At 49.6% G+C, this 27596-nt stretch overlaps 1 protein-coding gene across 5 annotated transcripts in view; it reads right to left on the bottom strand.

Moving 5' to 3' along the window:
• LOC108152746 (histidine-rich glycoprotein) overlaps nucleotides 1-27596 on the bottom strand; it is an 86721-nt gene that overhangs the window by 53581 nt on the left and 5544 nt on the right. The window contains exon 2 of one of the 5 annotated variants that reach the window (XR_001774847.2): nucleotides 1142-1752. The exons of the other annotated variants lie outside the window; for them this stretch is intronic. The gene's annotated coding sequence lies outside the window, so the exon portion shown is untranslated. Of the gene's footprint in view, nucleotides 1-1141; nucleotides 1753-27596 lie in introns of those variants that run through there. 5 annotated transcript variants of the gene reach the window in all.

Below are 27596 nucleotides of genomic sequence, written 5' to 3'. Positions count from 1 at the left end.
GTTTGCTGTTGTCGCGCATCCTGCGGGTAATTAAAAAAGGCGCAAGAACACAGCCACGCAGCCACGCAGCCACACAGCCACACAGCAGACTCCTCTATGGCCTCCATAGAAAAAAGGCATGCCACAAAGAAGCGACGAACGCAAAACTGGTCGCTCACTGCAGTGGCAATTTGTGGCAATTACATGCGGAGCCATTTACATTTAGATTGAAGGGTATTTATCTCTCCACCAATCGCGCCACAGCCTCCATCTCCATATCCATCTCCATCTCTACCTTCTTGCCACCAGTGTTCGAATACTAGCTCCAGGAACTCAAATTTCCATCAATTCACAAACAAAATAGTTATCCAAAAATGAGGGAAAGCAGGCCGCAGCTGGGAATAGCCTTGTAGGCCAGAACACGAGTAGGAGAGAGATAAATGCCCAAAACATTCCTTATTCCAGAATCTGTTAGAGGGACCAAGGCCAGAGAGACGCTTCAGTGCTAAGCCACACTGCCTGAGAGAACGATAGATATGGAGGTGGAATGGCGGGTTCAGAGTTCAGGCCCGACCACCGATAGGAAATATGTCAAGGATATTCAACAGACCACCGAAGAGACTCCCTTTTGCCCGATATACCGCAGTGGATCCTGGGCAAAGGGATCGCCAGTCGAGTGCCAGGCGTGTCCAACAGTCCAACAAGAATGTTGAAGGCCCAGCTCTCCATGCGGACAATTTCCATAAAGAAGGAGTGGGAATTGTTTGGAACATACTCCTCCCAAATTTAACCATATCGCGGATCCTTAGAGGGAAGAAGATCGCTCATCTTCAGCTGGGAATTCGCTTCGGGGCGAGTCGCGAAGGCCGGTTCTCGGCAAAGGGCCGCGGCTCTACTTACTACTCGATAATCAGTCCATAGACTGCCGCCTGCTCTCTCTCTCTCTCTCTTTTTCTCTCTCTGTCCTTTGGTATCGCTGTTCGCAAAAGATTCGCCAGGACAGGCAAGGCTTCGATGGACCATTTAATACCTTCTGATTTCTATGTCCTCTGCCACCGTAGCCGAAGCACAGTTTCGTTCGATACTATCGATTGTAGTGTCCACCGATATCTGTGCCCCGCCAGCACGGACGTGCGGCGTGGGCAGTGGAACAACAGCAACAGCGACAGCGGCCAAACAGCCGCCTCCCAACGTCAACGCGCAACGACATTCAGACTTATTTGTTATTACACTTTAATTTATTTGCATTTGCCATGAATTATAGTACGATATACGATATATACATTATATGACAGCGGGCATTGGGCGGACAGGCAGGCAGCCAGGCAGCAGCTCTGCCCCGGGGCCTAGGATCCACGCGCCGCCGACTGCTGCTCCACAAGCGTCTCTCTCTGGGTGCTGCGGTGTTGGTGGTGTTCGATGTCGCGGTGTCGGGTGTCTGCATCTCCACCTTCGTGGCCCAGACTGGCTTTCAGGCGGAGTCTGAGTGTTCTTTTTGGTAGCATGCTGCAGCGGCAGACAACTGGCAGTCATGTGACAGTCGGCAATAAATCAAACGGCGAAACGGCAAAACGACAAACGGCAATTGGCTTCAAAGTGTAAACTAATTTCCATGTCGATTTTTTTAATAAAACAACTTGTTAGCATTTTGTAATCGTATTTCCACGAGACTTCATTAATGCGAGGCGCCTTCAACGCACACAACGCCCGCTTCAGCACATGTGTGTGTGTGTGTGTATAACGGTGCTATGACACTGGAATCTGCCAACAGTGCTGCAAAGAGAGGGACAATACGCAAAATTAGTGTTCGCCTCCGCCGCCGGACACGTCGGATGACAGCTCATCATCTCTGCCGCAGCCCAGCTCTCGCGCTCTCTCACTCTCACCCCCATAAGGCTGTACGCTCTATGAAGTGAAGTTGGTAGGCCACAAGGCGCTCCAGTATTGGACAACGATAAAAACGAAACTGAAATCTTATTCTCTTCTCTATTTGGGTGTCCTTTGGAAGTCGCGTTTTCTGTCCCTCTACCATTGTGGGACTGTATGCTGTGATCCGAAATTTCAGCGTCTCCACCGATGGTTGCCATGAATATCTGAAGCTCTGAGACCATATTTGATGTCGGAAGGCACTAGGCACTATTGATCCGTTGGTGCCGTTCGTTCCGGGGTTCCTCTACTGGTTTTGGCGCCATCATAAATAGTGACTGGCCAGTTTCTGGGCATATCTTGTCTTCGGCGTTGGAAATATCTGAGTACCGGCCGTTTGGGCCGCTGCAACTGACTCTAACGCTTTTTCTAAGGCCTCGAGGGCCCCTCTCAGCCATCCCCAATTCCCCTACCCGCTCCCTCTCTCTCTCTCTCTCTCTCTCTCTCTCTCTCTCTCTCTCTCTGTGCTGTGAAGCTTCATTTTGAGGCATCATTTGTGCTGCTGTTTGCCTTTTAAGCTGTCAATTTTCGGCCACTCTGCGTCTGCTGTTAAATGGCTGCTTAAAATGCTGCCCCACCGAGCTGCCTGCCACACATGCAACTCCACTCCACGCCACGCCACGCCCCCTCGGCACACCAGGGCCACACCGAAAACTGTCTGTAAATAAACGCTTAATTACATGTCATTACACCACGGAACAGAGAATGGAGCATGGAGCATGGAGCATGGAGCATGCAGCATGGAGGAGTAGCGGCGGCAGAGACCTCATAAGTAATAAAGCACGTAAACCGCAGCGTGGAATCGGCATCGGCATCGGAATCGGGACTCGGATTGGAGTACGGAATACGGAATTGGTTGCCGGAGTGCATGGCAGGGCATGGCTATGGCTATGACTATGGCTATGGGGCGCTGCCACCTGAAGTTTCGTGTCTAGCGATGAGAGCGTCGTACAGGGAACGAATCCCGAAAGATAACGAAAATGTGCGTGTGAGCATGTCGCACAAGACAAGGACGATTTGGCGCACATCTCGGGGTGTTGGGGTGTGTCTATGATCTGTGGCAAGGACTCTTAAAGCCTGGGATTTCTCGCTGTCCTGGCCATTCAGCAGCCCTGACTCTCGGGCTCCAGTTTGGACTCTCGTGAGTCCATCGCTAGTCGTTCGCCTCGAAGCTTCGAACGTGCAGGCAGGGGTCGGGTCGTGTGTCACATTTAGTGGCACGAATCTGAAACTATGAATCAATTTACAGCACCAGAAGGCAGGCAGTACGCTGCAATTTGCTTCATTTATGGTTGAAAATCGAGTGGCAAGGAGCGCACCATGGAGTGCCGAGTGTGGCAAGGAGTGTGTCGGGAAGTCTGTTGCCTCATTTCAGTTCTGACATTCCACTCTTTTCTGTTTTCTGTTTTCTTTTTTCTGTTTTGTATTTTTTGTTTATCAACATAATGAGGAAACAGCGTTTTTTGACTTATCAAATTGCCTGGAAGTCAGCGTCTGCATCAGAGTCGAGCGTGGAGAGTCGAGCGTCGAGAGTCGCCACTGCCCACCTGTCAGGTGGTACGAACGTACGTACGCCTGCTGCCTGCCTGCCTGCTGCCTGCCTGCTGCTTGCTGGCTGCCTGCCTGCCACACCGAAAAAAGTGTTGGTTAAAGTGTCAGAAAATTTCATTATCGCCACTGCCGCCAAGCGCAAAAATGTCGTGCGGCATGCAATAAACAGGAGGGAAGAGGCAGGTCGAATGGCAGGAGCGAAGGTAGGTGGCGGCGGTTGAGGCTCCGCCCGTGTCTGCAGCCATTTATGCCACAAAATGAGATACAAATAAAAATTAAACACAAAAAGAAGGCAACGGCGACACGGGGGGGCGGGGAGGGGCGGCGTCGTTCAGAATGTGTGGCAGATATCGAGACACAGAAAGAGGCAGGAGGCAGGAGGCAAAATGCAGGCGGCAGGCGGCAGAAGGAAGGTAGGCCCCTGATCTGCCGCCGCCGCTGCCGCTGCTGATATTATTAAAAAACTGTCAAAAACGCCTGCGCAATGGAGCTCCAGAGCTCTGTGGCGTTCGTTGCGTGCCACACAATCGGCTGGCGTCGCTCTGCGGCCACAGTTAGTATCTGTAGCACATTTATCATTTCCATTTCGAATTCACATTTGTTTCTTTTTTTTGGGCGCAAAATGAGAGCCGGAGAGCTCCAGCGATCGCGTAGGCGGACAAGTGTCTGATTGGCGCGCGTTCTCCGTTCCACACGGCGTATGAGCAATCGTGTTGCAGCGCCTCATTATGTGGCAAGTACGAGTATCGGCTCCGGCTCTGGCTCTGGCTCTGGCGTGTCATAAAACAGTTTGAAAACCCATAAAACTGTCAAAGGCAGTTTGCTTATGCCACATGCCGCATGCTCCATGCCACCTCCCCTCATTTTTAGAAGCAGGAAGTGTCTTGGGGCCTGGGAAAATCCGTTTTTCCGCCAGGGAAACGTTTGAGATGTTCCTTGAGAGCGTTTCAGGGGCAAAGGAGAGCTTGGGATGTGGCAGGACTTCCTTGCACCTCAGCTGGCGGGTGGCAGGCATCTTCGAAGGCATGAAAAGGGTTTCTTGCTGCAGCTGCCGCCCGAATATTCACTCAAAACTGATTCATTTCATGGGGAAGTCCCTTCGAGTCCTTCGGCTGGGGCATCCTGTCGGGGGGACTCTTCCCCTTTTGTCCAAAGGCCACGTACGCCACGATGCAAGGCGACTTTCAGGGGGCCCTGCAATGCGGTGCTTCTCTCAGCAGATTTCTTGCAACGAGGCTCCGTTCCGCCTGCCACAAGTCGCACAATTGGCCAAAACGGAGGCTAAAACAGAGGCCAGCACGGAGCAGGAGGAGGAGGAGTAGGAGGAGGCGTCTGCGGATTGCATCTGTAGCTTTGGCCCCAAACAAAATGTATTAGATTTCCCCTCCAGATATGAGGCAGGCAGCAGGCAGGCAGCAGGCAGCAGCCGCCGCGCGTTGAAGCGTTAAAATGTGCGGCCTATCAACGGAATTGTATCAGCAACACGTTGTGGCGTTGCAACGTTGCACTCGCTGCACTCGCTGCACTCGTGGCTGCAACATTGACCCAAAACATCATCTAATGTTCGTTCGGTGGCAGGCAACAGTTTGTCTGGTAATTCAATGCCAGCGGGCGTTTGTGCCACCATTTCGCACCTCCTTTCGGAGAGTGGCTGCAACTGCTGCTGATGTTGCAACTTGCAACCATTTGCCCGGGGCCGCGTGCCCCTCCTGCCGCACAATCAGTGCCGGGGAATCGCAGGAGGTACAAACAGAAGCGGCTGCCCATTCCAGGGGCAATAAAATGCTTCCGGTGCAGTCGGTGCAACATTGCAACATGTTGCCGCATCCCCGAGTGATGCATGAAGATTACAGGAGTCATGTGATTCGCGCGATTCCCGCGGCAGCAACGCGTGGACGTAACACACTGCTCCACAGAGCCATTTCTGTGGTGTGCCTGCCCCCTGCAACATGTTGCCACCGATGTTGCCCCATCGTTTATCAATGGCCACTGATCATCGGTGGGCACTACATTTGATGATGTGACGACGCTGCCACACAGAGTCGGAGCCTAACATGGGGCATGCGGCATGCGGCATGCGGCTGCCACCTAATCTTAATGTGACACCGAAATGAATGGAGGCATGGATTGTGCCACACAGGGCCATTAAAAAAGCGCAGTCGCCGAGTCGTTTTCTTGCGGATTTGTGGCGTTTTCCTCTGGCTGCAGCCGTTCACTCATTCGTGTGGCATCCATTTATCTTTGCCTCAAACACACACAAACACACACATTACGCATACGCCCCCCGTGCCCCGAGTGCAGCTGCCAGTGGCTCCTCCTTCTCCTCCTTTTTGTCTGGGTCTGGGGCTGGTGGTCTCCTCCATAATCCGCCTTTTGGCAGCCCACCGAAATGCGTTTGCCACCCGCGTATCGGGTGCCCTAAGACGCCCCCCCCCCCCCGCAAAAGATGAATCATTTATTGTCTTGTAATCATTTAATCATCGATTTGTGCAACATGCAACATGCAACAGCCAAAGCTACAAATGAGTCATCAATTCAGCGGGAAATGAAGGCAAAGGCAAAGGCAAAGGCCCGTGGAAGAAGGAAAAAGGCCACCACAGAAGAGGGCAAAGGCAATTCCAGGGTATTCGTTGGGCTATACAGCACAGGGTAGGCTTGATTCGATAGAAGAAGAAAGGGCCAAGCTTTGTAGGGGAGGAGAAGAGTGTAAATGAAGGAAAGACTGTCTTCTGTGGGGCATAAGCGCTGGCCGGCGCTTGTTCTGTGGAGTGGAGAGCACTACAGGGTATTCCCGGATTCTTTAGACTGGGCAATCTCATAGGGCCACTCTTCATAGAGTGGGTAATCACAAAGATCCAACAACAGCAAAGTCCCTCTTCTGCAGAGAAGCAAAAGCCCCAGAAAAAGTGGATTTTCTGGGTGGAAAATTGGACGATCTTTGCCACACCAAAAGCTGGTCATTACAGGGTATTCGTTGTTCGATAGCGACACGAGAGCCCAAAGAGAAGATCCGATAAAAGGCCTTTTGGCAATCAGCAGCGTCATAATTTTTCCCAGCGATAAATGACTACCGATAAGAGAGAGAGAGGGAGAGAGAGGGGGAGAGGGTGGGGGGAGGGGGGGGGGGGGGGGGGTAGGGGGGGGGGGAGGGGGGGCAGTGAGGGAGTAAGGGGAGTACACAGTGCCTGCTGTAATTAAATGTCGCCAATTAATCAAATGTCACAATAAAAATACAAGAGCATAAAAATCCTGAAATTAATATGCGTTGAAAATGGAACAACAGAAACGGGGGGGAAACGGGAGGCGGCAAGAGGCGGCAGCAGGAGGCGGCAAGACGGCAGAGTGGGAGCGAAACATGCCACAACAATTGCAACATTGCTCCTGTGGTGGCAGCAACAACATTCCTTGACGCAGACAGAGAGAAAATCGTGGGAGCAATTATAATTATTTTTAATACGGAGACAGCAGCAGCCGCCAGAGCGATGCATATGCTCTTCCTCTTTTTTGGGGTGCCACACGGCCGTATTTCATTTGGGGCGGCCCCTGTCTCCAGTTGCCCGAGCATGAAGCGGGAGGGGGGGGGGGGGGCATGAAGTGGCATGCTGCAGATTTTTATCGCTGCCTGCGCTGCATATAATAACAATAATTCTTAAAGTGGGGGAAGGTCAGGCACTGCACACAGAATGACACAACGCAACAACAGCAACAACAACAACAACAACAGCATGAAACATGCAACAGCAGCAGCAGCAGCAACAGAGAAACGCTTAAAACGCGGCAGCAACATTAATTTGCAGGCAGGCAGGCAGGCAGCAGAGACATTTGCATAAGGGCCTCCCCCCTTCCCCCCTCTCCCCCCCCCTGTCCTCCTCTTGTGCTCCTCTTTGGGACGGGAGATGGCAGCGTGCGGCAAGCTTTTGCCACGACTGCTGTTGCGGCACGCACACATCTCTCCAGCTCTGCAGCTCTCCAGCTCTGCAGCTCTCCAGATCCCTTGCCACATGGGTGCACAAGTTGTAAAATGATATCATAATATGCCCCATCAACGGTTGCAAAATTTATAACTTATTTCGAAAGAGAGAGAGGGAGAGAGACAGAGAGAGGGAGAGAGAGCGGTGCGTGGGGGCGCCACTTAAGAGGGGCAGAGAGAGACCCCCTAGTGGCAGTGGCAATGAGCTGTTAATGCGCGAGGCAGCGACTGAGGCGGCGGCAGCACAAGGATTCCATTTCATTTCATTTCATTTTCAATTCCAATTCATTCGCCTTTAATGTTGTGGGTGATGGCCTTTTGATTGTGGCTGCCACAGAGCTGGCCAGCCAGAGGCAAGAGGCCCAAGTGGCGGGGGCCGGGGGGCGGCGGGAGTGGTGCTGCCTCTAAGCCAGACAAATATATGGCCAACGCCTGCGTCTGGGACGCCAAGTTTTATGTGGGATGTCCCTGCCGGCAGCTGGGAGGCGCCTCCCCCCCTCTCTCTCTCTCTCGCTCTCTCTCTCTGTGGATGTGTCAACGGGATGTCAGGGAATGGGGCAGGCAGCCAGTCAGACATGTTGCAAGCTTCAGGCCTTTCTGTGGCAAGGCTTAAACTTGAACTTCATTTGGAGGCACTCGCCCCTCCCTCCCTCTCTCCCGCTTTGGGGCACTTGTTGTTACGCTTGTCCCTCTGTCCGTCCGTCGGGGGGGGGAGGGGCGTCTGCAACATCATTTTTAGCCAGCAATTAATTCAATGGAGAGTCGCCGCCATTTATCACATTTGCCGAATCAATTAGCCGCCGAATGTGGGCCGCATTTTGGGGCACAAATCGGTGCCACAAATATATCCGTTGATTCCATTGAGATTTCCTATCGGATAACGGTAAAGATCGATCTTTGTTAGCCATCAATCACGGCCTTTTCAGCCATGTTTTATGGTAATTCCTGAAGGAACCGCAGAACCGCGGAACAGGAATCCCAGGAATCGAACAAAGTTGCACGCTGCACGTTGCACGTTGCATCTGCAACAGCAATGATTTAGTGGAATTTTTATGGCAAAAAGAAAGATATTTTAATTGATTTTCATCTTTTGCCCCAAAGTGTGGGAAGACCAAGAGGAGACGACTCCATTCCAGAGTCCAAGGAGCTTTTGAAGAAAGTAGCAGTCGAATGCCGCACAAATGATATATTGATTTGTGGCAATGTTATTAAATGCTCGTAAGAAACGGCAGCAGCGGCATCAGCGGCAGCATCCAGTGGCAGAGGCAGAGCCAGATGCAGAACGTAGTGGCTGCCACATCAATTTCTGGTTTCAATGGCTGGCTGCTGCTTCTGTGCCTCATTCCGCCGCATAATTAATGCGAAAACCAACGCACTTGATGCGTAAGGAAGGCGGCCACATCCCCCCCCCCCTCCCCCCACCCCACCTCTGAGCACAGGGGAGTTCCAGGCTGCACCGGGCTGCCCCATGGTCATGCAACAACTGGAATGAGCTCCCCACGCAATCCGCGAATCATCTCCAAAGTCCAAATCAGACCTGCAGCTACACGGAGAGAAATCTATCGGTGTTCTCTTCAATTTCGTCGTGGATTCCCATCATTCCGTTTTTGTTATTGCTTTTCTCTCAGTGCACAGCTCTGCTTAAACCATTCCTATCGTTTTCTCTAAGTTTTCTCTTTTCTCTCAGTGTAATCCCAGTTTTCGAGGTTTTTCCACCGATTTCTCCCAGTGTACTCATCTTATGTAACGGTTTTCGCAATTTTTTGCAGTGTATTCCTTCCTATACCACCTTTTCCACAATTTTCGCTCAGTGTGCGCATCATTTCTGATCATTTCATAATTATCTCTTTTTTCTCTCAGTGTATTCCTTATATTTCACCTTTTCCTTCATTTCACTTCGATGTTTTCCTATCCACACTTTTTCTCTCAGCGTATTCGCATTAGACCACCTTTTCTTTGCTTTTCTCTCAGTGTACTCTTCCATAGAGGCTGCGGCATTCCGGAATTTTTAATAATTGCACTTGTTGCTCCGCCGTAGCCCGAAAAAAAAGACACAGAAAAACAGAAAAAGGATCGACAGAGACAGCAACACAGAAACGAGTGGGAAACAGATGGAAAGAGAGGAAGGAGGAGGAGGAGGAGGAGGAGAGAAAGAGAAGGCGTGAGGGGGAAGGGGGGAGGGGGACTCCAAGGCGACGATGAAGACGACATTCGACAGAACGACAACCGCAGCGGCAGGCGGCAGGCGGCAGCAGCAGCAGGCGGCAGCAGCAAGCGGCAGTAAGATGATGACGAGGCAAGGCTGCAGGTGCAACAGAACAGGGAACAGAGTCCCAGTCCCAGTCCCAGTCCCAGTCCACAGTCGAAGCCGCTGCGTCTGCGTCTGCGTGGTCATCTTGCTGCCACATGCCCCATGCCCCATGCCCCCTTGTCATGCTCTTGGCAGAGACTTCTCCTCGTTGGCGAGATAAATTATGTCGCTAATGCAAAGTGCTCCGCTTTGTGTGGCAGGAGGGGAGGCGACGACTCTGCACCGGCCGTGGAAGGGGGGAGGCAGTGGGCAGGCGATGTGTGTGTGAGTGTGTGTGTGTGTGGCAGTGGAAGACGCACTGCATTTGGCTTTTATCTTCTTGGAGAACCTGAGACTTTCAAGAGACTTGAGACCTGGAGTCGATCGGAGTCTGGGGTTCGGGGCTCTGTGGCTCTGTGGCTCTGTGGATCTTTGGATCTTTGGATCTCTGTGGTTCTGTGGTTCTGTGGGGAGTAGGCGTATGGGCCATATTAGCGGTACAACTTGCAGAAGTTGGCCAAAAGGGGGGCAAGAGGGAGGAAGGAAAGGCAGAAAAAACATACAAAAATCCGTTGATAAAGTGACATCGTTAGGCCATGGCGCTGTCTGCCGCCGCTAATTACTCGGCGGAATCGCAGAGAGAAAGAGAAAAGGAGAAAGAGACAGTGAGAGAGAGAGAGAGAGACGTGCAGTGTGAGGCGTGGGAAAACCTTCAGAGATGCAAAGACGATGAGAGATCTTCTCCCACGAGAAAAGTTCTTGTCCACAAAAATATTTTGATTTCACTTCTGATGTCTGGGGCGTTTCGATTTGGTTTGGTTTGTTGGCAACAAACGAGAGAACAAGAGGTGCCCCACACCCTGCCACATGCCCCCCGCCCCCCTGGTGGCGAGCACCGAACGAAAGTTGAACGCAAACAGAGATTAATATGTCCAATTACTGTGACAAAATCGCAAAATGTTGTCTGCATTCTCTGCCAAAATGATATAATATGTGCCTGCCCCTGCCCCTGCCACCAGGCAGTGCGGTGGTGGTGCAGGCGGCATCTTGCGGCAGTGCTGCCTGCCTGCCTGCCTGCCTGCCTGCCTGCCTGCCTGCCACATGAGTTTTTGGCGGCGGCGCGTGCTAATTAGCGTCAAAGAAAAAAGGAACCCAAAACGTAGGCTAATTTGTGGAAAACTCAAGTCCGACGGCAATTGCCACCCCAAAACGACAAACGGGTGGACAACGAGCCTGCCGCAACAACAGCGGCGGCGGCAGCCTGTGGTTGGGGCATGTGGCAGGCGTCGCGGCTATAAGGAATCATTTGAGGAATATTCGTATATAAAAACACATTTTCCATGTCACGTTTTGCAGGCGCAAACTTTTTCGGTTGACAATTTCTCTGGGCTGTGTGTTGCATGCCTCTCTGGGCTGTGCATAGAATTAATTTCGCTGTGTTGTCTTTTGTTGTTGCCTCCTGCTCTCACCTAAGTGGCACTGCCACAAGCGGCACAAGATTTTGCAACAGCTGCAGCACCCGAAAACAAATGAAAAACAACAACAACAACAAAAAAAGAACAGGACAAAAAAGTGTGCTCTCATTTAGGAGGCCCCCCTCTGCCCCTGCCCATGCCCCTACCCCAGCCCCTACCCCAGCCCCTACCCCTGCTCTTTGCCCACTCTTTGCACCTCTCTTGGGGGATTTGAGGATACCCTTTCCAGGAGTAGGGGATTATCGAAGTCTGGAGCCTGGAGCCAGCCCAAGGGCATGGATATCATCGCTGGTACTAGGATTATGATCAGGAACCCATCGGATCCACTCGTTGTGCCTCTTATTTCTGTGGGGTTCTGTTTCTACCGAAAATGCAGGGTATCCACGGCTTTGGCTCGTGGAAAGCTGCCAGTTTTTCTTGTTATTAGTTGTTGCTATTATTGCTGTCGCTTTTTGTTGCTAATTTGAACATTTTGCAGTGTCTAAAGCGAAAGTAAACAAGAGACAGAGCGACACAGCGACAGACAGCAGGAACAACAGGAGAAAGCAGAGAGAGAGAGAGAGATAGAGAGAGAGACACAACAACACACATGTGTGGCGGGGCGGCTCCACCCCGAAAATGTTTTTGAATAAATATTTTTAATTAAAATTTCCGCGCTGTTAAAAGGAGAAGAAAAAAAAAAAAGTTGAATGGAGACAAAAACCGAAGAAAAAGGCAGGAAAATGGGCAACAAAAAGGAGAAAAGTCAGAAGCGGAATGGAAGGGAAAAGCCTTCACAACCCAGGCACCCCCCCACGCCCAAGGATACGCCTTCAATCGTCAGGGCAGCAGTTCATAAATCTCCAAGGATACTCGTTTCTGCCTCAGATTCCCAAGCGGCCGTTGCACGTTGCACAATCCCCCAATTTGACACAATTCTCATGCCCCCCACCCCACCCCCCTCTAGTTGTTGCAGCAGCAATTTTCGAAACGAATTGCTAATGAAAATGTCATTTGAAAATTGCGGCACGTACCAGAGGCTGCAAAATGGGCAATTTGTTGCTGCTGCCTCGTGCCGCTGCCGCCGCCGTTGCCGCAAAAGGAATAAAAAGAATCAAAATATATATATATCTGTGCATGAAATATAGATAAATCTGTACAGATATGCGAGGGGAGGGTTTTTTGAATCCAAAAAAGCCCAAGAAACGATGCCCCAAAGAGGCAGCTACTTAGAGGGTGGGGTAGAAGCCTCCTTTGCAACCGCTGGGCACATCCTCCAGCCAGCCACTCGGTGCACACCTTGTGGCAGCTATTACCCCCCCCCTCTCACCTGAATCCAAGAATCGGCGTCTTCCCTCGTTAGCTGCCAAACGCTTCCCCGATTATCGCGCAAATTTTGCATTTCTCTTCTCCGATTTCTCGATTTCTCGGTTTCTCGGTTGCCTTCTCGCGGGGCCAAAACAAAGTGTAAAATTATTTAATGCATGTGCTTAAGAGAGGGGGTGTTGCATGCCCCACCGCCGCCGCCGCACAGCACAGCACAGCACAGCACAGCAAAGGGGAGTGGGTGCCCATTGATGGGCAGCCAGCGATATCATTGGCAGCATTTTCCCACTCTGTGGCAGGCAGCACCTCTCTGCCTTTTGTAGGTGTTGCTGATTGCGGCACGTAGACGCGTCCGCACTTGAAACTGTAGCTGCAGCGCGGCGCTGCGGCTGGGGCAGGGGCTGGGGCAGGGGCCAAGGGGCAGCCGATAGTGGTGGTAGGCAGGTGAGGCAAGCGATTGGGGCAGACAGACTCAAATTCAATTTAACTTTTTATGCAGCCAGCAGCGAGCAGCCACAAAGCCCCGGCCGAGGGTATATGCACTTCGAAGAGACGTTTGTGGCAGAGAGTAGATATATTTTGGATCTGAATCAATATCAGAGTCTTTTGGGGGGGAAAAACCTTAGCAGGACACTCTGCAAAGGTCCTTCTCGCTCTTGATCCGCCGGAATATCAGTTTTAGAGGGTATGTAGACACGTCCTTCGATCCTTCGTAGATCCCTCTAGGGATCCCCCATCTCGCTTCTTCCAGGGTGTCCACAGCGTCGACTCTCCTGCTTGCCCCTCTTGTTGTTGGTTTTGTTGTTGTGGCTGTTGCTGTTGTAATTTTTGTTGCTTGCAACACAGATGCAATCAGGCAAAAGTCGAGGCAAAAGCTATCGATATCAGTTGTTGCTGGACTCAGAGTCAAAGGCAATCGTGCAACACGGCATGTTGCAGCTTGTTATTGCTTGATTGCCGCTAAAATTAAGTTGGCCGAAGCGCGGCGCACACCAAGCACCGTGCACCGTGCACCGTGCACCATGCACCATGCACCATGCAGCAGGCAGCGGCAGAGGGAGACTTCAATGATAAATCACTTAATTGCACGGCGAAGCGCGTAAAATGGAAATTGAGCATCGAATTTCCCCCCCACTCTATCGCCCCCTCTCGCTCCCACACAGTCTTTGGTCAGCATAGGGGAACGAGCGGGGGGGAACGACAGAGAGCGAGAGAGAGAATTGGTGTGAAATCAATGGGGGAGTAAATGGTGGAGAGCGGTGAAGGGGGGGCAACATCACCCGCATCATAAAACTCTAATGATTGCTTCCCACTCTTTCGCCTTTCGCCGTTCGCCCATCAATATTGAAATCAATGCCTCCTCCAATCCAACAACACAAAGAAGAACAACAACAAAAATTGACAAATTGACACAATTGCCGACGGCCACTGGTCCCCCCCGCCGCTGCCGCCGCCGCCGCCTCATGAGTTCATTGCGAAACAAAGAAGAAAAGGGGGACGAGAATAAAAATCTCTATTAATTGACGAACAAAAACTTTTTGTTCTGTCCAGCAACAACAGAGTGAAAGGGACGGAGCACCACTTGAAGAACTGCCTGGACGGCGCCCAGTAGCGACTGAAGAGCACCCTCCCTCCCACGGAGAAATGTCTTCATAGGGAAAGATCTATCGGTTCCAGGGAAAATACCCCTCAAGTGTTGCCTAATTGTTGTTGCTGCCAGAGTGGAAATTGTGGGACAAAAAACCTGGCTTACACTTACATTTTGACATTAATTGATTATTAATTGATAATGACATTATTCGATTAATACTATATTTATTTGATGAATTTTAGTTATTTTTAAAGTATTCAAATATTTGATTTAAATATATTTATTTTTATGAATACTTGTGATTTTTTAATTTAAATATATTCGATTGAAAATATAATTCTTTTATGAATTTTAGTTACTTCTGTACTATGGAATTATTCGTTAAAAATATATTTCTATAGCTTAAATAAATATTTCTATATTTATTTTGTTTTATTTTTGTATGATTTATTTTTATATTTTTATTAGATTTGTTTCTTTAATATGAAAATATTCAAATGAATTCTTTTATGAATTTTATTTATTTCCTGAATATGAAAATCTTTGTTAAAAATATATTTATTTTATATATATAAAAAAATTTATATTTCTACATATAAATTAAATATATTTATTTATTTTATTTTTTCTTATTTATTTTTATATTTTATTTCTTATTTATTTTTATTTGATTTATTTCTTTAATATGAAAATATTCAAATGTCTTTTATGAATTGTATTTATTTCTTTAACATGAAAATCTTTTTTCAAAATATATTTCTTCTATATATATTTAAATTAAATATGTCTACATATAAATAAAATATATTTCTTTATTTGTATATTTTGTTTTTATTTGATTTATTTGTTTAATATGAAAATATTGGACTAAAATTAGTTTCTTTTATGAATATTTCGTATTTCTTGTGTATGTATTTAAATTAAATATTCCCATATTTAAATTGAATATTTTTCGTACAAGTAGTCTTTTATATTCAGATTAAATACAAGTCGAAATAAAAATAAATGTTTGATACAAAGTGAATTCCATTTAATTGAACCGAAGATTTAATTTAAAAATGGGTGTGTTTCCATTTTTCTCAGAGTGCATGCAGAGTACACTTGTATCTCTCCATCTCTCCACTTCATGGCAATGGCAGCTCCTCAATGTTGCCTCTAAGCCAGCGCTAAGACAATATACCCGACTGTGGTCCTCCAATTAGGGGGCATCAAGTGGTGGTCTCCCACTGCTGTCCTCTGCTGTAGCAACAATTGCTTGAATGATGATGATGATGACGTTTGTATCTGTATCTGCAACTGTTGCTTCTGCTTCTAATGCTGTTGCTGTGGGGCGCAAATGTTGCCAACTTTGTTGCCACTTTATTTTATTGCCTCCCCCATGGGCACACCCCCACTGGTGCCCCCTAAAAATCACAGCAGAACGCCCGCCCGGCAATCAGTTCCCGTGCCCCCGTCTGGGGGGGGACGAAAGTGAAACGAATGGCAGCCACAATGCCAGCCCTCTGTGTGTGTGTGTGTGAGTGCCGTGTGGCAACATCAATTAAGGAACCCAACACCCCCGCCCCTCTGATGGATGCGGGTGTAGCGTTTGTTTTGTCACTGATTTCATTTCGATTTCGTTTGCAAATTGAAATCAATTGCCGGCACAGCCCTTTCCCGCTCCCCCCCCACCGCTCCCTCCCCTCGCGGGGCATCAATTGATGGATGGATGGCTGCATGCACCCATTGATTGGGGCACAATTCGTGACAATTTGAGTCGCGATACGCGCGTTTATTCCACTCGTTCCCTGTGGGCTCTCTGTTTGAATATTTTTCGTTCGATGGGAACCAAAGTTGTTCCCATCTTTGGAGGAGGGACTGCCCATTCGTTATGGAAAGCATCGCATTGATTAGCACTGGAATCAATATCCAATTAACAGTATTTTGCGGCTGCTTAGCCACCTGCCACCAGTGCCACCAGTGCCACACCTGCCTTTAATGCGCGTGTAACAAACGATTCGATCCCCACTTTGGTTTCAAACGATTCCGATTTCGATTCCGATTCCGAGCCCACGCAAATGTCTGTCTACAAAAGAGATACCTCTTTAATTTGGGGCAGCAGATGGAAGAAGCAGGGGAGACAGGGAGATGCACAAGGGGCAACATGCGACGACGACGACGACGGCGACTCAATTTAAGCAAACGACTGAATGACTGATTAAAGCCCCCAGAGAGAGAGAGAGAGAGAGCAGCAAAGAAGAGGGAAAAGGGTACGCACGAGTACGTGCCGTCTAGCACGGCAGATACCCTGCAAAAAAACACAAGTCCCCTCCGAAAGAGGGGAAAACTCTCCCAAATGCAGGCTTACAAATCGCTCAAAGCTCATCCTCTGGCCATCATTGATTCGAGGGTATCAGAGGGCGAGGGTCTCCCTATAAAGGTATTTAAAGCCAAGCCCAGAGACGAGACGAGACGAGACGAGAGACAAGAGCCAAAGCGACACACACAAATTAGCATTTCCCTTGTTGCAGCAGCAGCAGCAGCCGCAGCCGCCACAGCAGAGGAATCAGACGGGAGGGGGGGTCGGGGTTGCAGCCCCAAACCGACTGCTGGATCCGAAGACGACTCATCATTAAAATGTGTCGTTCCAAAACCAAAAAAAACGAAACAGAGTGGAAAGGCCACAGAGGAGGGATCCGAGGCATGCAACAGGGAGCAGGGAGTCTGGAGGAGGGAGGAGGGAGCAGCAGGGAGCAGGGAGACACAACTTGATAGCGACATTCGCCTGTCGTTGTCGTCGTTGTCGGTTGTCGTCAATGTCGCGTCGCTGCCTGCAACAAAGAGGCCGCCGCTCGAGGGAAAAATGCGAACGAAACTGCGATACTCCCACAGACGGCGGCTGCACCTGTCCTCGAGGCAGATCCCCCCGGCCCCCCTGCCCCTGTCCCTCTCTGGAACTGTGTCCTCAAGTGTCCTCCATCCTTCGACTTCGTCCGTGGGGCACGTCATTTAAATTACATTAAATTGTTGGCTGTTGGCTGTTGGCTGTTGACCATGAAAACGCAGCGGCAAATAAATTCGTTAAAATAACTCGAGAGCCAAAAAAGAAAAACGAAAAAAAAACGCTGAAAGCTGAAAGCTGAAGCGCTGCCTCAGAGATTTGCTGCTGGCCTGCCACAAAGTGGAGCACACACACAGTCCGAACCGAAAAGGGGCCGCAATTTATGCGGCAGCAACAGTTGTGGCAGCCAGCGGCTGGCCGGGCCGGGCCGGGCCGACTGGCTGGCTGGCTGGCTGGCATTTGATTTGCAACACAAACAATGACAAGAGGCAACAAATTTCATGAATGAAAGATTGCGGCGGACAGGAAGTGCCTCTGCCGCTGCCGCTGCTGCTGCTGCTGCTGCTGCCACTGTCGCTGCCGCATAACGGACGCGGAGGTGGAAAGGATGTTGTGGTTGTTGCTGCTGCCACTCGTTCCTGCCACTGCTGGCTGCCACTGCTGGCTGCTGGCTGCTTGTTGATTGTCTGTCGATAGGCGCGTTGTTTTGTCAGTGGGTTGCACACACAAAAATGTTGCTCAATCAGCATGCATAATGCAACAACCGGTGGCAGCCACATCCATCGATGGTGGGGGAGGCCGAGGTGGCCGCGGGGCAGCTGAAACCGGAGACAACTCCACGACGAGGGTGGCTCTTGTAGTTCTCTCTGCCACAAATTGGAGGCAGCAGCAAGGAGCAGGGGAGGAGAGGGGCGGCCAATTATCCGCCGCTTGGACATTGACATTGCCTCCCCGTCCTCGTCCCCCTCCCAGTCCTCGTCCTCAATGGAGATGCCACAGCGAGAGACGGCACTCCTTTTAAGGCGAGGGTTAACGAAGCGGCACAGCGCTGCGCAGTGCAGCGCGTTGCACGTTGTATTGTAATTATTGTTGCATTCGGCGGCGTTAATTTTGTGGCAGGCGGCAGTGGCAGGCGGCAGGCGGCAGGCGGCCGGCGGCACCTGCAACGCCGATGCACAGCCGAGGCAACCCTTTCGTCAGTTTGCAATCATTTTAATTCAATTTACAAGTCGATGCTTGCCACCGATCCTCCTGCCACTGCTGTTGCTCCTCCTTTGAGGCATTTTCTTTCCAATGGAAATGGAATTTCCCTCTCGATATTCTCCGTTTGTCTTTGGCTCTGGCTTTGGCTTTATTTTGGATTGGATCTGCTGCTAAATTAAGATTCCATTAGTTTTGCGGACTGCTCCTCCGTGCTGGCCCTCCTCCTGCCCCTCCTGCCTCCTGCTGTCTCCTTTGGAATCTTAGAAATGCCTCGGCACTGGCGATAAATCTCGCAAGTGTCAAATGATGCTGCCTGCAGTCGCGCCTCCTCCTCGCTAAGTGCCTTCGCTGCCAGCCGCCTGCTGCCTGCCGCCTGCTGCCTTGCCAAACGATTCTCAATTCATTCCTCCCGCTCTTCCTCTCCCTCCCGCTCTCCCTCTCCACTGCACTTCATTCCATTGCTCTGCAATTCTCAATCTCTATTCCTCAATTTCTCTAACAACCAAAGGAATGAACGAGAGCCAAAGAGGGAAGAGGGAAGATGGGGAGGGGGAGGGGGGCAGAGTGCAGAGTGAAACAATTGAAACGTGTGTCGTAGACAATAAATTCCAAACTACAATAAATTATTGCTATAAATATTTCGCCAAAGCTTCTTCCACGCGGCTCTCCCTCCATGCCCCTCACCCACCTCCCACCCTCCACTCCACTCTCCTCTCTGAAGCACTCAGCCAGGGAAGCGGCATGACACGACTGTCAAGGAGGAAGGAGGAGAACCCGTCATAAGAAATCGAAGGGGAAGTACAACAACACCAAAAACCATACAAATATTCATTTAAAACAAATCAAAATCAAATAAAATCAAATAAATAATTGATGGATGGACGGAGGTGGAGGCGGAGACGGAGGCTGTTGGCTACGAAGGAGCACTGACGAAAAGGGAAAGCATCGGCAATTATTAAGAATCAAAGGGGCGGCGAAGGAGCGTAATGGGGGGGGGGGTGGGGGGGGGAGAGGTGTGTGTATAAGACCCCTCCATGAACGGGCAATCGAATCGATTCGTTGGCATTCGGCATTTGTTTCGTTCGGTCACTCGCCCAAAACGCACTCGTCAGATCCCTAAAATTCGGTTTCCTTTTCTCGCTCACTCTCCAATCGATTTTGTGTTAGCGAGAGTGAGAGAGCAATACAATAATTTGCTGGTTTATGGCTATATTTGAACAAAAATTAATTCTAGAGATAGCCCGAGCTCCGTAGTCGTCATTTTGGAAAAATACGAGCGAAACTTTATCCCAAATTTGAGTCCAGAGTGCGCTGGCACTCGGCCGCCCTTGGCTTTCGGTGGTTCGACGACTGAAGGCCGGATTCGTAGCGATCGAAAGCCTTGTGATTCCATGAACTCAAACAGGACTCGCTCTTGTGTGTCCCAAAAAGGGGAAGAGATGCGAATTATTGACCCCAAAGAAAGAAGGTGAAATAAACAGCTGATGGGGCGATGATTGGGCAAGGGCTTGAATGGGGAGAGATGGCTCCTCGAATCCTCGAATGGCATACGTTGCAAGAGCTGGTTAAGCGGTAGGCAGGGGTACAGGGGCACTGGGGTACAGGGGTAGAGCTACTGCCGAGGGTTACCCTCGCCAAAAGCAAATCCTTTGAAGGCTGCAAAAAAATAAATCATCTCTCGACCGCTGCGTCGCACCGCGCCGCGCACAATGATGAAATTATTATTTATGCAGTCTGCAGAGATCTCTCCTCCCCCCGCCTCACCACCCCCCAACCCCTACTCACCTGTGTATGTGTGTGTGTGTGTGATTTGTGCGTGTCGGGTGCTCCAGTTAATATTGAATAAAGTTTACCCGCCAGATACGATACCCTTTTCGGTGCGGGGTCCACCCTCTTTCGCAGGCAGTTGGCGAAATAAGCGAAAGGCCACCCACCGAAGGGTCCCCTCCATACACTCCCTGCGCTCCCTCTCTTTTCCCTTCTGCGAAATACCCATCTTTCTAGGGTATTCCCAAGGCGGGAGGCTCCCTGCTGACCCCTGCCTGAAGCTGGAGTTTCCTTCCAGCCACTTGTTGCCTCTCTCCACTCTCTCTCTCTCTCTCTTTCTCTATCTCTGTGCTGGTCTGCCCCACTCACTTGTGCTTATGCCACATTCAGAGTCTGGTGGCTTTTTGGGTTTTGTCGCCGTGTGGAAGGAATGATTGCATGCAACATTTACCGTATTAATAAATTATGAGTATATTTATGTGCTGTCAGAAGTCGTGACGGCAGAGCGACGGCACAAAGTGATAAAATTAGCACAACAACAACAACAACAGCAACAACAACAACAACAAGAAATCACAGTGCGTATGGCTTGCTATCTCTTTCTTTGGCCATGCCACACATACGAATATCCATCTCTTTCTCTCTCTCTCTCTCGTTGCGTCTCTCTCTCTTTTGTTTTGTGGCAAGAGTCGTAAATAAAATATGCGTTTTTCTGTTTCTGTTTCTGTTTCCCAATCGAATGTCTTCATAAAGCGGGCGGGCGGCACACAAAACCAAAACAATTGGAAATTTATGCTCGTTCCATATATGGGGCTCCATCGAGAGCTCCATCGAGTAGCAGCAGCGGCAGCGGCAGCTCTACATAACTGTAAGCCACAGAGCCGCGCCAGAAACAACAACAGTGCAACAGGTGCAAAGACATTGTGGTGCAAGAGGCAGGCACCGGCGATGCCGAGATGCAGAGATGGAGAGATGGAGAGGCAGTCAGTCAGGAGGCTGCTCTGCTGACTTCAATTCGGATCCGATCCGAATGAGATCTTGTAATACGTCCTGCAACAACACGCTTATAACAAGGTGGTACGAAGGGGGGGGGGGGGGGGGGCTCGGCTATAGGAAGAAGCATAGTCGAGGCATGGGATACCCTGGAAAGACCCCAAAGGAAGGAACTACTTGCCTTTCTCCCCATTCTTTTCAATGGGATTTCATTGGTTTTCTCCTAAGCGAAAGGACACCAAGTTCCCCTAGGCGAAAGGACACCAATTTCCCCTAAGCGAAAGGACGCCAATTTCCCCTAGGCGAAAGGACACCAATTTTCCCTAGGTGAAAGGACACCAATTTCCCCTAAGCGAAAGGACGCCAACTTCCCCTAGGCGAAAGGACACCAAGTTCCCCTAGGTGAAAGGACACCAATTTCCCCTAAGCGAAAGGCCAAATGCTTCTTCCCTTGCCGCCTATGGAGTATCCCTCTCTTCAAAGGGTATCTCTGCTGCTCCTCTATGTGTGTGTGTGTGTGTGAGTGTGTGTGTTTGTCTTTTGACACTTTGGCGCATTTGACACTCAACGCGCGCATTCACTTTAAATCTAAATTTACTGATATCAGCGTACAAAATAGTATCAACACAGCGGCGACAGCAACAGCAACAAAATAGGAGACAAACACAGACACAGACAGGGGCACAGACACAGACACATACAGGGGCACAGCCACACATACGAGCGAGTATTGGCCTGGCCAAGGCAGACGCCTGGCCTGCTTGGTCGAGTAACGAACGACCTTAGAGGTAATAAACATAAATAACGCCATTGAAAGCGAGCGACGGACAGCGAGAGACCGACCAGAGATCTCTTGGGCTGGTGGGTAGGGGCCAGAGAGGGCGACGATCAAGAGTGGAGGAGTAGAAGGTGCAATGCAGCAGGTAGCACAAAGGGGGAGGCGGGCAGGCGGGCGGGCGGGCAGGCGGGAGGCTGTGACTGTGGCTAGCCACATGTTTCATAGAAAAAAACAGACAGCGACTGGGGGCCACAGAGCCCCAAAGCCAATGCTTGTTACTTTGCTGGCCACAAGACACGGCCGCAAGTCGCGGAGGCGCAGCTGTGGCAAAAACTGTGGCAACTGCCAGGCGGCAGCCTATGGGCGGGCGTCAGACGACGGCGAAGGTCAACAGATTGTCGATGTCGGAGTCCGAGACCGCGACTCCAAGAGTGCGATGCTTGGGTGTCTGCCCCATGCCCCGCCACCCCGCCTTTCGAGGCGTAACCGTGATAATTGTTTCTTGTCCATTTGGCCAGGTTGATTGCAACTAATGAACTCTAATGAAAAGGCCGCGGCGCAATGAGTTTCCCATTTTCCGTTTTCCACGCAGGGCGGTGGCTGGGGGGGGGGGGGGGGGGAGCACTACCGATGATTGTGGGATCTTTTCCGGGGAGGAAGAAACCCATCCCTGGGCTAGCGAAGGATTCCCTTTGGGGCTTGGATTTCCCTTGGAATATAACCCGATCTTGTGGTTAGGGAAGGGGGGGAGGGGGGGGGGGGGGAGGCCACAGAAGTGCATCCTGGAAACCACACTGTTGTCACGCCATGAAGGCTCTCCCTCTCTCCCATTGCGGGGCAGTTAGTGGGCGATCGAAGCCTTCTCTTCTCCGAGGGGGGGGGGGGGGGGGAAGAGGGAGTGCACTGCCACTGCCGCAAGTCACATGGCAGGAGAGCCAGAAGTGCTGACGAAATGTCAACGATGCCAACAAGTCTATCATTCACTCACGTGGCAGCCCCCAGCCACCGAGCACCCCCCTCTGACACCCACAATGGCCGCAATTTGCATAAGCTTCTGCCGCAGACAGCGAGGCAGAAGGCAGCGAAGAAGGAGGATGGCTGGCAGCTGGGAGTGGGACTCTGTCTGCGTCTACGACTGCGGCTGTAGGTGGATGTGCAACAAGTAAGCGACAGGCAGACGGGGGACGGGGTGGGGGGGGCCAAACCCAAGCCAATCATCAAGGCAGCATGAAGATGCTCCACAGACAAACTGTGGCAGCCAACGCGGCCTTCAAGTGGCAGAAGGAATACCCTAACATTGGGCGATAAAAGCCCAGAGAGAAAGTGAGTGCCACACGACCCCTGGTCCCTGAACTTAAGCTAATCTGTGGCTCGAACCTGCCACAAACTGCCGTCGTGCCCCCCCACCCACATAAAGGGCCCTCCCTCTCTCTCTCTCTCTCCCGACTTTGGGGGGGAGGGGGATGCCTCCGCCTCTGCGGCTGCATGGGGCACACAAGACATAATAAAAATCTCTTTTATGGCACTTAAGTGTTTTGTGTGCGGGGATTGTGGGTAGCATTTTACCTTTGCTTCGGTCTTCGGGCTTCGGGCTTCGGGCTTTAGCTCTGGACTCCAACTTTTGCTTGGGGCCTGGTCTCCCTCTCTCTCTCTCTCTCTGGGGAGATCCCTGGAGATTTATGCGACTTTTGGCCAAAGTAAATTGTGCATAAAAAAGCAGCCAAAGCCAAGAGGCAGCGCTCTCTCCTGCCTGCACTTCGATGATGAAGTGCTCAGAGGAAAAGCGAGCGAGCGAGCGCTGCCACTGCCGCTGCCACTGCCGCTGCTGCTCCTTGGACGAGATTTACTAAGTGCAAGAGTTGAGAATTTATTAGAGAGACGAAAAGTTTGCTCTGTTTACGAGCTGTTTGTTGCGTGCACCTCCAGCCTCCAGCCTCCAGCCGCCAGCCTTTTGGGGGCTTATCATCATCTCTGTGGCATCAACTGCAGGACGTAACTTATGGCCCAATGGCCTCTTGGCCATGGTCGACAGGTGCAGCAGTCAGCAGTCATTGAGAAGGAAAGAGTTCATAAGGAACAAAAAAACTATGCTCCCACGATGCAAAAACACATAAAAAAGAGACAGAGAGACAGGGAAAGAGAGAGAGGGGGGGTTTGGTGAATAGAGGGGGTGTGTTTGTGTGTGTGGCAACATTCAAATCCCATCATCAGGCAATGCTGCTGCCACGCAATGCAATCATCATGAACGGGTTGGGGGGTTGGGGGGTTGGGTGGCTGGGGGGCTGGGGGGCCCGGGGAGGCCTGTCCCATGATCATTATGAGCGGAAATGCGAAGGAAAAGTAGGAGGTTTTTAACAGCCACCGCCACTCGCGGACTGCCGGGCGATTGCCGTCGCATTTTTTACCCACTGCCGACGCCCATACCCTAGCGATCGATGGTGAAGGGTGGGCCAGGCCACACGAGCAGAATGTAACGTCACCTGCAAATTGGGGAAGAGAAAAGAGTAGAGAAGGGGAAATGTAACTCCAAAGATACAGGATTCAAGGGATATTTGGATATAGGGAAGGAAATATATAGTTTTTAGGTCTTAAACATCCCTTCTTTAGTGCTTCTCGATGCAAAATAGAGAACAGGGTTCCAGAGTTCGGATCACACTTTAAACAATACAAAAATCGATAGGAATGGTGCCCAATATATACATATATTAAGTTTGTTCCATTGAAACACTCCCCAGTTTTTGCTCTCGAATCCCGCCCCATCGACAGGGTATCCCTGGTGTCGTTTCGTTGCCCCTCCCCCCAATTTATCCCGTTTTTGCTGGCTCTCTGTGGCATCCTGTTCGTTCTGTTGTGGCGGGGCATAAAAAAAGGCCGCGGCGGCATGCAAAAAGTGCCGACGACGCCGACGCCGACGCCGACGCCGCAGCGAAGGCGCATTTTATGTCGCCATTGCGGCAGCAAATGACTTTAATTGCATTTCTCAATGCAGTTTTTCTTCTCTCCCCGGCTTTGGACACCCCCCCGCACCCCCCACCCGCCCCTGGATGGTGGTGGCACCCTGTCTCTGTCGCTGGTTCTGTCTGTGCCCCAAAGTGTTGTCGAGTGCAACAGACAAGGCGGCGGCGCTCATCGCTGGTGTAATCTTGATATAAATAATAATTAAATGGATTAGCTACGATATCGGTGGCCATTAGAGAGCGCAAAGAGACTGCCTGGGGGCATGCCACAGAGAGTGTGGCAGCGAGATTCTTTTCGGAGATTGGCCGATTGGTTAAAGCAAACAAAAGGCAAAAGGCAAAAGGCAAAAGGAAGGCCTGTCAGGCAGAAGCCTCCTCCGATGAGCAACGGACGCGCGCGCTTGCGCCTCAATTAATTAATGGCAACTGCCATGAAAGTGCCGCAGCAGCAGCAGCAGCAACGGCAGCCACAGCCACAGCCACAGCCCCCAAGGCTCCAATCTCCCCCCTGCCTGCCCCTGCCTGCCCCTCCCTGCCACTCTCTGGAGTGCTGCAATGATCGCTATCGAAAGTACGTCTGTACATGCGTGTAGTTTACATACAAAAGCAGCAGCAGCCCCAGCCTCAGCCCCAGCAGCCCCAACAGAGACGGCGCGTTCACACGCCGCCAAAAAAAGACAGAGAGACTGAAAGACAGAAAGAGAGACAAACCGAAGTTGAACGAACATTCGCCCAATCGAATCTGTGCGGCACAAAACAAATTTTCAACTTGTTGCCTTTCCATTTATCACAGAAAAAACCACCAAAAAAAAGACAACAACAAAATACCCTATCGCTTGGCTTGGGATTGCCTTGCCTTGCAGTAGCAAGTCCCAAGGATACCGAAAGGGCTCCAGGACTCAATACGAAAGAGCGGGAACCCAATGGGTCCTGCTAATAATTGTAATATGGGGGCCATAGCAGGTCCCAAGGATACCGAAAACAATTGCCTTTTAGAGGACTTTACAAGCCAGATACGTATATCCATGTCCATAAGCCACAGATCTCGATCTTTAGTCGTTAGAAGTCTTTAAAGGAACCCAAAAATAAGTCATATATATGGGTCTATAAGGCGGTGGAGACACTAATTGTGGGGACTATCCACAGATGTCCAAGTAGATCCATTCATTACTTACCAATCCACCAAATACCCCGCTCTGGGGCGGCCTCCTTGTCCCCCTTTTGGTGGGTATTCCCCATTCAGTTAGGGTATTCCATCGTTCGGCTGGCTTACCTTTCTCTCCATCGAGAGGGCCTCCACAACTTCTGCTGCCCGCCCCCTTCTGCTGCCCACTTAATCTGCTAATCTTTTGCCTCCTCCTCCGCTCTCTTTCTTTTCTGCTGCTGCTGCTGTTGCTCCCCCCCCCCCTTTCCCCCTCTGTTTGATCTATCGGTGCGACGGCAGTGCGGGGCTGTGTTTGCGCCTTGTTTGGTCATGAGAATTTGCTTAATGAATTTCGTACAGTTTTATCGCTTAATTTGGCGCCTAATGAAGTTAGCCATAGGTGTCCCCGCCTTCCCCGCCCTCTTGGCTGGCTACCCTTCTCTTTTGCTCTTTCTCTAGAGATTACACATACGCCGTGTGGAGCGGTGCGGGGCAGGGGTCGCCGCGAGCAAATTGCTTGGGCCTTTGCCATCACAAATGTTTGCCTTAATCCGCGACGGCACTAAATCCACGCCACGCCACGCCACGCCACACCCCACCCCACCCCACCCCTCCGCCGCCGCTCTCCATCCTTTCGAAAGGCGATGCAAACAATGGACGCTTTATCCCCCCCCCCCCCCCACACTGCTTCCTTTGTCCCTTGATATCCTCTTATGATTCGCCTAAAAAAAAAACATTTCCTGCAAATATTTTTGGTCAATTTTTCTCCTCCTCCCCCCCCTGGCTACCCCTCCCTCCCTTCACATACAATAATTACAGTTACAAATGAGGAACTGCTTCATGGCACAAGGAGGGAGGGCGGAAGTCCTCCGTCGCGTCATCATCGCGTGTTCAGGCTATGCAAAAAAAAAAAAAAACAACAAAAAAAAATTGCAAAAAAAAAAGACAAGAGAAATTAATTTTTTTATTTACGAGCTGTCACAAATTCTGCTACGGTTTTTATTTTTTTGTGTGCTTCTCTTTCGCAAGGTATGTTCAAGAGAAGGGTAGGGCGCCAGGACACGGTACGAAAGAGCGGGGAGCAGACCCAATGCTCAGAGCAAGGATCCTGCATTTAATAATAAAAATAAGAATAATAAAAATATAAACACTATAAAAAAGATATTTTTAACACTTAAGCAACATAAAATAAATTTGAATAAAATATATAATAAACAAATAAAATCAAAATAATATTATAAAAAATATGGGACTAAAAATAATAATACAAATATAAACACTATAAAAAAGATATTTTTAACACTTTAGCAATATAAAATAAATTTGAATAAAATATATAATATACAAATAAAATCAAAATAATATTAAAAAAATATAATAATAATAATAAAAATAATATAAATATAAACACTATAAAAAAGATATTTCTAACACTTTCAACAATATATAATAAATTTGAATAAAATATATAATATACAAATAAAATCAAAATAATATTAAAAAAATATAATAATAATAATAATAATATAAATACTATAAGAAAGATATTTTTAACACTTAGGCCTTATAAAATAAAATTGAATAAAATATATTATATACAAATAAAATCAAAATAATATTAAAAAAATATATGAGGCTAAAAATAATAATAAAAAAATAAGCACTATAAAAAAAGATATTTTTAAAACTTAAGCAACATGAAATAAATTTGAATAAAATATATAATATACAAATAGAATCAAAATAATATTTAAAAAATATATATGGGGCTGGGGCTTTTAAATTAAACCCTTCTTTTAACGATTTTTTGGGAACTTTATGGGTCACTCGTACCCTCAAGACTGTA

Source organism: Drosophila miranda, chromosome XR (genome assembly GCF_003369915.1).
Source record: "Drosophila miranda strain MSH22 chromosome XR, D.miranda_PacBio2.1, whole genome shotgun sequence".
Taxonomy (NCBI): Eukaryota; Metazoa; Arthropoda; class Insecta; order Diptera; family Drosophilidae; genus Drosophila; species Drosophila miranda.
The sequence above is the reverse complement of the archived record's forward strand: the minus strand, read 5'-3'. Positions and strand labels throughout refer to the sequence as shown.